At 55.5% G+C, this 10,955-nt stretch overlaps 1 pseudogene; it reads left to right on the forward strand.

Annotated features, from left to right (window-relative positions):
- Positions 1-8,262: 8,262 nt before the first annotated feature.
- Positions 8,263-8,374, forward strand: LOC124596707 (annotated as a pseudogene).
- Positions 8,375-10,955: the final 2,581 nt, after the last annotated feature.

Consider the following 10,955-nt stretch of genomic DNA (forward strand, 5'->3'; position numbering starts at 1 on the left):
AGGACAACATCAGGAGTGGAGTTGGATTCAGGACGGGTATGCCGGGGGATGGGGACGAGGTCACCTTGAAGGGTGGAGAGGAACCGATGCCATCGCCGTAACTGGGCAGCGGAACGACTATGGATGTTGAGGTCGGCGGCCATCACGTAGGAGGAAAAGGTACGATCGACGTGGGAGAGGAAGTCGAAGGGAATAGGAGCGTTGGGGCGGACATAGATGGTGGGACAGGTAACGGTAAGGCCGGGGAAGAAGAGACTAAGGATCAGGTGTTCGGTGGCGTCGGGAAGGAGAGGTTGGAGCCGAACGGGGATCTGGCGGTGGTGACCAATGGCAACTCCGCCACGCGCAATTGGGAGGGGATTATCGGAGCGGTGGAGGAGGTAGGGCGAAGTGTGAATGGTGTGGTGGGGTTGGAGGAAGGTTTCATTAAGGAGGAAGGTATCCACGCGGTGGGTGGCAAGGGTGTGCAGGAAGAGGTTCCTGTTGGCGGGTAGGGAGCGGATGTTGTTGAAAAGGATACGTTGCTGTCGCGCCATGATAGGGATTTAGACGAGGGTGTCGAGGCGGGAGAAGGTGAAATGGGCCTGGTTGTTGGAGTAGGTGGCGTACATCTTGAGTTGGAATATGGAACGGGCGGCGAGGGAGATCTGTTGGAGGGTGTGTGGGCGCTGAAAGGGATGAACATTCTGGAGGACGATGGTAAGGAATCTGATGATGTCCTCAGCGGTGGGGGGGGGGGGACGAAGGGAATTGCCAGGAGGGGTGGGGGCTTCCAGGGGACGGACAGGGACGGTGAGTTCAGGAGTGGTTGGAGGGGGTCGGGCTTTACACTTTTGGGAGTAGGTGGGATGGGGGAGATTGCAGGTATTGCAGGAAGGAGGGGATTGGAGGTTGGGGCACTGCCTGAGGAAGTGCGCTTGCCGACAATGCGGGCAGGTGGGGGCCTCGTGGCACTCAGCTGTGGGGTGCGCGTTATAGCGCAGACACCTCTGGCAGCGCAGGGATTGAGGAGGGGAACGGGAGGGGTCGACCTTGTACCGCTGGTTAAAAAGGAGGGCACCCTCCTTCAGGAGACGGTCAATGGAGGGGGCATGCTCAGAAAAAACCCGCATAAGGCGGGTGGGGCCGGCAGCGTTATGTATGCGGCGAACCGCACGCACCTCCAAATGGGGATGCACCTGGAGCTCCGCCAACACCTCCTCCTCCGTGATCACTGGACTAAGCCGAGTGATCACGGCGGTGAGAGTTGGCGGGCGACGCGGAGGTTGGGGTTGGCGGGAGGGAGGTGGTGAAGGAGCAGGGGTGAGAGAGGCATGAGGGCCAAAGCGGGTGACAGGGATGCGGGAAAGGAGGTAGGTGTGGAGGGTTGGGCTGGGGGAGGAGATGAGGACCGAATCTCGGCGAGGAGTGAGGAGGGAGATGGGGGCACCAGGACAATGCTGGCAAAGGAAGAGGGTGAGGTTCCGGGCTTCAAGGAGAGAGGGATCAGGACGGGAGAGGAGGTAGCGGTAGGAGGAAGGGGGAGAGGAGGAGGATGAGGGGGCAGGGACAGGCGGGGAGACTTCCATGGCATCATGGGTGGGGGAAGGAGGACGAGGCGCAGCCTTTTTGGAAGCAGAGGAAGCAGGAGTGCCACCGGGGCGCTTGACGGCGGTGGAGGAGGTGTGGGGGATGGGAACAACGGGAATGTGGCGGGGAGGGGCAGGTCCCGGGGCCGGAGTCGGCGCCGGAGATGGTGACGGTGACGGTGAAGGCGAAGGCGACGGCGACGATGACGATGAAGATGACGGTGGCAGTGGCGGCGGTGATGGCGAAGGTGACGGGGAGAGCTGGGCGTGGGCAGTGGCCCGACGGGCCACCACCCGAGCCGGAGCTGCAGTGACAGGCTGGGGGAGTGGGGGCAAGGGATCAGAACGAGAGGAGCGGGAGGAAGAAGCGGGAGAGGGGGCGACAAAGATAGAGGGTGAAGGGAGAGTGAGGAGAGGTGGAATGGAAGGAGGGGGGTGGGACTGGGCACACCAAGTTATAGTGGTGGAGGCGGCGGAAGGGGAGGTATAGACAATGGCGGTGGTGGTAGTAGTGACAGTGGTGGTGGGGGCGGACATGACGGGAGAGAGAAACAAGAACGAACAGAACGAAGAGGAGAGGACAGAAACTGGGGACAGACAAAGACGAAGACGGATGAAGACGAAGACGGCCGGAGACCAGGGTCAGGACGGCGGCGATGGCGGCGACCAGGCGGCACCGGACGGCGGCGGCGGCGGGCACCGGATGGCGGCGGCTGCGGCGGGCACCGGCGGCGGCGGCTGCGAGCCCCGGCAGGCGGCGACGGCGGCGGCGGCGGCGGCGGTGATCAGCAGGCGGCGGCGGCGGCGGCGGCGGCGGCGGCGGCGAGCACCGGCAGGCGGCGACCAGGCGGGGGCGGCGAGCCCCGGCAGGCGGCGACGGCGGCGGCGGCGGCGAGGACCGGAAGGCGGCGACCAAGCGGCGGCGGCGAGCACCGGCAGGCAGTATGAACGGCAAGCAGACGACACGGCAGGGATCTTCCACGTCGAAGGCGCACCCTGAGAGTAGCCCAGGCAGTGAAACTCTTCGATGAAGAAGAGAGGGAATCCAACCCTCGAATGGCCGGCTGAGCGAGAGGCAGGCGCTTAAGTACGTTATCGGGGGCACCGCTATTGGCCGCAGGAACCACGTGTTCCACTGTGAGTGCCCTCACACTAAAAGTGGGCCAAGAGGCGCCCGCCGCCACAGCTTAAGGCGCGATGGTGCAGAGACCTCTATGGGTCTTCGACGTCCATGACGCGTGGCGCGGATTCAAATTCCGCGGGGCGCGGTACCAGAGCAACACCTTCAAAATTATGGATGTCTATAAAGGTGTAATATTTCTGGCTTTCCAGCCATCATATTTAGCTACAATAAGCTCTTTTAAAATCAACTGAGAAGGCATCAGTTGCGAGATAATTAATGTGTTGTGAGGTACCGATGACAGGTGGTTTGCTACGTACGGGTGTTGTAAGAAAGTCCGCCTAAATTGTGCTCCTTCTCAGCGATTGTTTGCTGCGTTCAGTGGTTGGGCGCGAAATGTTAACTTTCTGTTATTAGTATTGGACAAACTACGTAGCGCATTTACTTGGATTTCATATTTAAAGCATCTCTCAATAGCGTGCTATCTTTCCATTATTTCGCAAGTATTAATATCTTGCAGAATAATAAACAACTGTAAAACGAAAAGGCAGACGAAGCACTTCGATGATCTTCGGATCGCGCTTAACTTGGATGGCTGTAAGACAAGAGATCGTTTATAAGTCTCGGAGGACGGATCTGTTGTCCGCCGCTGTATCAGTTAAGCCTTAGTTAGCAATGCCGAATGTTTAAATCAGAGCTGATTCTGCAGTGTGGCAGTGTTAGATAAGACTTTATTAGCAATGTACAGTTATTTGGACATATAGGTGAGAACATTGTGATACTAATTAAGGAAATATACAGTTAATTAATTTGCTGAAGAATAAAAATCATTTGTTGCTCTAAAAAGGACTGTAACTGTGCAATTTCTCGTGTTCTGCCAATTAAAAGCGAGTGGCATCCCGTATAAACTAACTGAATGGAAATTTAATCATCTCTCAAAGAACAGTTCCTCTCTAAGAGTTTCTTACAACCTCAAGATTACGGATTTACGACCCATGTGCTGTTTTCTTCGCTGAGGACAACGACTATAGAAGTCTGCATGTTGGTGAACATTTGTTAGAACTTTTGTATTCCGCTCAGGGCGGTGGAAGGAAATAAGCAAATGGTTCAAAATGGCTCTAAGCACTATGGGACTTTGCATTGTATTAAGCCGGGGACCTAGAAACGACGGCGACGCTTCGTCCCGCCGCAGCCCTCAGTGGTTCACAACCCCACAACAGGCCACAGCAGTCCGTCCACCCTACTGCCGCCCCACATCGAACCCAGGGGCCGGCCGGGACGGCCGAGTGGTCCTAGGCACTATAGTATGAAACCGCACGACCGCTACGGTCGCAGGTTCGAGTCCTGCCTCGGGCATGGATGTGTGTGATGCCCTTAGGTTGGTTAGGTTTAAGTAGTTCTAGGGGACTGGGGACTGATGACCTCAGAAGGTAAGTCCCATAGTGCTCAGAGCCATTTTTCTGAACCCACGGTTATGGTGCGGTTCGGCCTTCAGTGGACCCTCCACCATTCCCCGGGAACGTCTCATACCAGACGATTGTAACCTCAAGTGTTTGCGTGGTAGATTAATTATGGTGTACGCGTACGTGGAAACGGTGTTTGCGCAGCAATCGGCGACACAGTGTAACTGAGGCTGAATAAGGGGAACCAGCGCGCTTTCGCCGAGGCAGATGGGAAACCGCCTTAAAAGCAATCCACACGCTGGCCGGCACACCGGACCTCGACACTAATCCGCCGGGCGGATTCGCGCCGGGGTCCGGTACCCCTTCCCGCTCTGGAAGCAGCGCGTTAGACCGAGCGGCCAGTCAGCCGGGCTAGACCCACAATACTGATATGGAAATGTCATAAAAGACATAAACGTAATAAATAAGGTTTCTTAGAACGCCACAATATGAAGTACAGAGGGTCGAACACACACTGGTTTTAGATGTGTAACGAATGTGGAATACAGGTTCAGCTAAGAATAAGATAATTAGCCCCTACATATTACAAAGTCACACCATATTCGTATATGAAACTCAGTAAACATTTTTGCTAAAGCCCGAGGACGTTCTTGGTTCACTTTATAGGAAATACAAAAAGGTAGTTATATGTGGTGACTTCAATATTAATTGTATAAGTGATTGTGCAACGAAAAGGATGCTGGTAGACCTCCTTAATTCATATAATCTTACGTAAACCGTATTCTTTCCAACGAGAGTACAAGAGAACAGTAAACCAACCATCGACAACATTTTTGTTCATTCCTCATTACTAGAAGGCATTCTGTTAGCAAAAAAGTGAATGGCCTTTCAGATCATGATGCACAAGTTTTAACTCTAAAAGATTTTTGTGCTGCAACTCATGTTAAATATAGTTATCAACTTTTTAGGAAACCTGATCCAGTTGCTGTAGATACCTTTGTAAACCTTAACAAGGAACAAGAGTGGCAAGATGTTTACAGTGCTGTTACAGTAGACGATAAATATAATGCTTTCCTCAAGACTTTTCTCGTGCTCTTTGAAAGTTGCTTTCCGTTAGAACTTTCAAAACAGGGTACTAGCACAAACAGGCAGCCTGGGTGGCTGACTAGAGGGATAAGAATATCCTGTAGAACAAAGTGGCAATTATATCAAAACGTTAGTAACAGTCAGAATCTAAATGCGGCAGCCCATTACAAACAGTATTGTAAGATGCTTAAAAATGTTATTAGGAAGGCAAAAAGTATGTGGTATGCAGATAGAATAGCTAAGTCTCAGGATAAAATTAAAACCATATAGTCAGTCGTAAAGGAAGTTGCTGGTCTGCAGAGACAGGTCGAGGATATAGAATCAGTGTGTAGTGGGAATGTACGTGTTACTGATAAGTCGCATATATGTAGAGTATTTAAAAATCACTCTCTGAATATAGCAGGTGAACTAAATAGAAACCTAGTCCCAACAGGGAATCATATAGCGCTCTTAGAAAAAAGTGTTCGGAGACTGTTACCTGAAATGCTCCTCCATGATACTGACAAGAGGGAGATTGAGATAATAAATAAATCACTAAAGACCAAGAACTCTCATGGATATGACGGGGTATCTAGCAGAATACTGAAGTATTGTTCTATGTATGTTAGCCCAGTTCTCAGCCATATCTGTAACTTTTCCTTTAGGAGTGGTCGGTTTCCTGACCGATTAAAGCACTCGGTAGTGAAGCCACTTTATAAAAAGGGAGACATTGATAATGTTGACAATTTTAGACCTATTTCTATGCCATCGGTGCTTGCTGAAGTTATCGAGAGGGTTGTATATACAAGGTTACTGGAGCATTTAAAATTCACATAATTTGCTGTCAAATGTACAGTTTGGTTTTAGAAATGGTTTAACAACTGAAAATGCCATGTTCTCTTTTCTCTGTGAGGTTTTGGACGGATTAAATAAAAGGTTGCGAACGCTAGGTGTTTTCTTGGATTTAACGAAGGCTTTTGACTGTGTTGACCACAAAATATTACTGCAGAAGTTGGACCATTATGGAGTAACGGGAGTAGCTCATAATTGGTTCGCGTCTTACTTTAAGTACAGAAAGCAGAAGGTAATTCTCCGCAATATTGAGAGTGGTAGTGATGTTCAGTCCCAATGGGGCACTGTTAAGTGGGGCGTTCCCCAAGGGTCGGTGCTGGAACCACTGCTGTTTCTTATTTATACACTCCTGGAAATGGAAAAAAGAACACTTTGACACCGGTGTGTCAGACCCACCATACTTGCTCCGGACACTGCGAGAGGGCTGTACAAGCAATGATCACACGCACGGCACAGCGGACACACCAGGAACCGCGGTGTTGGCCGTCGAATGGCGCTAGCTGCGCAGCATTTGTGCACCGCCGCCGTCAGTGTCAGCCAGTTTGCCGTGGCACACGGAGCTCCATCGCAGTCTTTAACACTGGTAGCATGCCGCGACAGCGTGGACGTGAACCGTATGTGCAGTTGACGGACTTTGAGCGAGGGCGTATAGTGGGCATGCGGGAGGCCGGGTGGACGTACCGCCGAATTGCTTAACACGTGGGGCGTGAGGTCTCCACAGTACATCGATGTTGTCGCCAGTGGTCGGCGGAAGGTGCACGTGCCCGTCGACCTGGGACCGGACCGCAGCGACGCACGGATGCACGCCAAGACCGTAGGATCCTACGCAGTGCCGTAGGGGACCGCACCGCCACTTCCCAGCAAATTAGGGACACTGTTGCTCCTGGGGTATCGGCGAGGACCATTCGCAACCGTCTCCATGAAGCTGGGCTACGGTCCCGCACACCGTTAGGCCATCTTCCGCTCACGCCCCAACATCGTGCAGCCCGCCTCCAGTGGTGTCGCGATAGGCGTGAATGGAGGGACGAATGGAGACGCGTCGTCTTCAGCGATGAGAGTCGCTTCTGCCTTGGTGCCAATGATGGTCGTATGCGTGTTTGGCGCCGTGCAGGTGAGCGCCACAATCAGGACTGCATACGACCGAGGCACACAGGGCCAACACCCGGCATCATGGTGTGGGGAGCGATCTCCTACACTGGCCGTACACCACTGGTGATCGTCGAGGGGACACTGAATAGTGCACAGTACATCCAAACCGTCATCGAACCCATCGTTCTACCATTCCTAGACCAGCAAGGGAACTTGCTGTTCCAACAGGACAATGCACGTCCGCATGTATCCCGTGCCACCCAACGTGCTCTAGAAGGTGTAAGTCAACTACCCTGGCCAGCAAGATCTCCGGATCTGTCCCCCATTGAGCATGTTTGGGACTGGATGAAGCGTCGTCTCACGCGGTCTGCACGTCCAGCACGAACGCTGGTCCAACTGAGGCGCCAGGTGGAAATGGCATGGCAAGCCGTTCCACAGGACTACATCCAGCATCTCTACGATCGTCGCCATGGGAGAATAGCAGCCTGCATTGCTGCGAAAGGTGGATATACACTGTACTAGTGCCGACATTGTGCATGCTCTGTTGCCTGTGTCTATGTGCCTGTGGTTCTGTCAGTGTGATCATGTGATGTATCTGACCCCAGGAACGTGTCAATAAAGTTTCCCCTTCCTGGGACAATGAATTCACGGTGTTCTTATTTCAATTTCCAGGAGTGTATAAATGATATGCCTTCTAGTATTACAGGTTTGCTGATGACACCAGCTTGGTAGTGAAGGATCTTGTGTGTAATATTTTTGTTGAATGTCAGTTAGAAACTGTAAAAATGAGTCTTACTGTGATTTAGCATCAAATTATTTTCCACAAGCCACGAACTTATTTCATGAACTACATTATTTGATAATGTTTCAAAATTTTATTTTCAGAGATAATTCTTAATATACATTATTACGAAGTATAAATTTAGGAAAAATATTCAAGACTCTATACAATTCGAGTGTTACAAATTTAAAGAGAGTTTAAGTTAATATATATTAAGAATTATCTCTGAAAATAAAATATTGAAACATTATCAAATAATGTAGTTCATGAAATAAGTTCGTGGCTTGTGGAAAATAATTTGATGCTAAATCACAGTAAGACTCAGTTTTTACAGTTTCTCGGCCTTTTGGCTAAGATCAAAGTGTAGTATCGCTTGATCGGTTGATCGCTTCTCGGCCTTTTGGCTAAGATCAAAGTGTAGTATCTGTTCTTATCAGCTTAATATGGGCTGATATGGGCTGATTTCTGCACCGGGAAGCGGTCGCTTTTATTCTCCTGTTTCAGGTCCGCGACCTGAACAATGGAGCTTGTGGTGACGCTGCCGGCGGAGGTCTTCCGCTGCCGGATCTGCTTCGTCACCAAGGCTGCCGGGAGACCAACTTTTGGGGAGTACAAGGACCACTCGGCCCTTCTCCGCCACTACAGGAGGCTGCACGACCCGGAAACGGTTCCCGTTTTCGAGTGTCAGTTCTGCGGCCGACGCGACCCGCGGCTGAAGACGCTGCGGCTACACCAGCGGCTCTGCAATGCAGATTCCGCAACCCCCGGCGCTGCCAGTCGGGGGATAGTGAGTATGGGACACGATGCCGTGTCTGGCTCTCTGGGGCACCCAGAGAGGTCAGCCGGCGGGAGGTCACAGGCGAGGGCCCCCGAAGCTAGTAGGACAGGCCCTTCGTCCTTAGTTAGTGCTGGGCGCAAGCCACAGGCGAAAGCGGCTCGGGAAGCTAGTACCATAGGCCGCCTAGCCTTAGATAATAGAGAGGGGCTATGGCCACAGCCCAGTCCGGTCCCCGAAGCTAGTAGGACAGACCGGCTGGACTTAGGATTAACTTACGCGGCGGTCCTGACCCGCAGCAGCGTGGTGGGCTCACAGGCTGCCTTGCCCTCACCCTGTGTGAGTGTGCAGGCGTCTGCGACGCCCAGGACGGCGGTGGTTGCCACCCCCGCGTCGTGTGTACTCTGTGTGCGCACGCCGAGGAGGTCTGGCATCCCCCTGCCGACACGCTCCGCGACGTCAACCGCGTCGCCACGAGTGCCGAGCGCAAGTTCGGGAGGTGAAGGCAGCACGCTGCCGACGCCTGCCGCCGAACGCGTCGCTCCGGCCAGAGGCGCTGTGTCCGGCATGGGCCGCGGCTCGCCGCCGCCCGCGCCGGCCATTGCACCCAGTGGCGTACGCTGGCCACGTCGTGCGGCTGCCGCAGGCGCCTCCCGCCCGCCATCTGTCGGGAGCGTGGGTACCGGCCTGGGACTGCCGCCCGCATTCGCTACGCCGCCAACAGGTGGCTCTGCGGTGCGGGTGGGCAGTGGCAGGCAGGCTGCCTCGCTCGCCGCGACCGTTGGTGTTGTCATTCACGGCGCAGCCGCGCCGCCGGTTGACGCAGCAAAGGCCGCGCGCCCGGCGGATGCACCGGATGGTGTGGTGCTTGTGCGGTCGCAGACGTACACGCGCCGCGTTTCCTCTGCCCTGCCGGCGGTTACGACGAGTGACGCCCGTCACTCCGTCTCCGCTCAGGCAGGGAGTGCTACTAATCAGAAAGCTCCTGTAACAGATAACGAGTGGCACGTAGTCACCCCACGGAGGGACAGACGCCGTGCTGCAGGACGCAGACCACCGCCCCCGGACCGACGGCGCATCATACCGCCCAGTCCGCGTAACAGCGGCCCGGCGCGAGCCAACGCGCCTGGGCGGGCGGCGCGAGCTACACCTCGTGTATCTCGCGCCGGCGGCAGGGCGCGGGCGACCGCTGGGCCATCTGTTGGCGGCGCGGCGAACAACAGCCGCGGTGCGCTGGGCCCGAGCGCCAGGCCGGCGCGAGCTACACCTCGAGACGCCCGGCCGGCGCGGGCTACACCGGCCACCCCTACGACCACTGCGCCATCTGGTAGCGATCGTCGGGCACCCAGTCCGCGTAACAGCGGCCCGGGCCGAGCCGGCGCGTCCGGTCAGCCGGCGAGAGCTACACCCCGTGTTTCTCGCGCCGGCGGCGGGCCGCTGGCGACCGCCGGGCCATCTGTTGGCGGCGCGGCGAACACCAGCCGCGGTGCGCCCGACCCGAGCGCCAGGGCGGCGCAAGCTACACCGGCCCCTGCTGCTACCGCTGCGCCACCTGTCACCAGCGCGGCGATCGAAAGCAGCACTGAGAGGCCCACGCCAGATGGCAGCACGGCACCACCACCGACGCAGACGACGGAGCGGCGCGACGTGAACGGAGGGACTGCAGCTGCGTCTCCGAGAACTGGCAGCAAGAGGAGGAGACGCCGACGCCGTAACAACCGGCCCAGTCCTAACCTTCCGCCGCAAAACTCCCGTCCTACACCGAACCCGACCAACCCTCCTGTACCCTCCGAACAGGGCGCAACTGAGGCAGCTCCGCCCCCCCCTCCCCCGGCCGACGCTCGGCTAACGGAGAGGCAGCGGCGCTGGCTGGCGGCCCTGGAGAGCGTCCACAACCAACCGTGGGGCGCATTCGTCGCGGTCGTCGAGGACTTCATCTCCGAGATAGCCGAGACGAAGCCACAACGCCAGGCAGCCGGAGGTCGACAGGATGGGCCACCAGCAGCAGCGCACCGCGGCCAGGGCCGCGCCGACGCTGCTGCCAATCCCCCTCCCCCTGCCCCTACACGCGGCCGCGGTGGGCGGCGCGGTGGACGTGGCGCACGGCGCGCGGCGGCCGCCGAGCGTCGGTACGACGCGAGTGCAGCGTCTGAGATTCAGAAGCTGTACCGCGCGGACCGGCGCAAGGCGATGCAGCGCATCCTTGGCGAGACGTCACCGTACTGCCAAATCGATGGCAGCGTGCTCACGGAGCACTTTAAAAATATCTGTGCTAAATCTGACTTCTCTCTTTCAGATGCAC

Source organism: Schistocerca americana, chromosome 2, assembly GCF_021461395.2.
Source record: "Schistocerca americana isolate TAMUIC-IGC-003095 chromosome 2, iqSchAmer2.1, whole genome shotgun sequence".
NCBI lineage: Eukaryota > Metazoa > Arthropoda > Insecta > Orthoptera > Acrididae > Schistocerca > Schistocerca americana.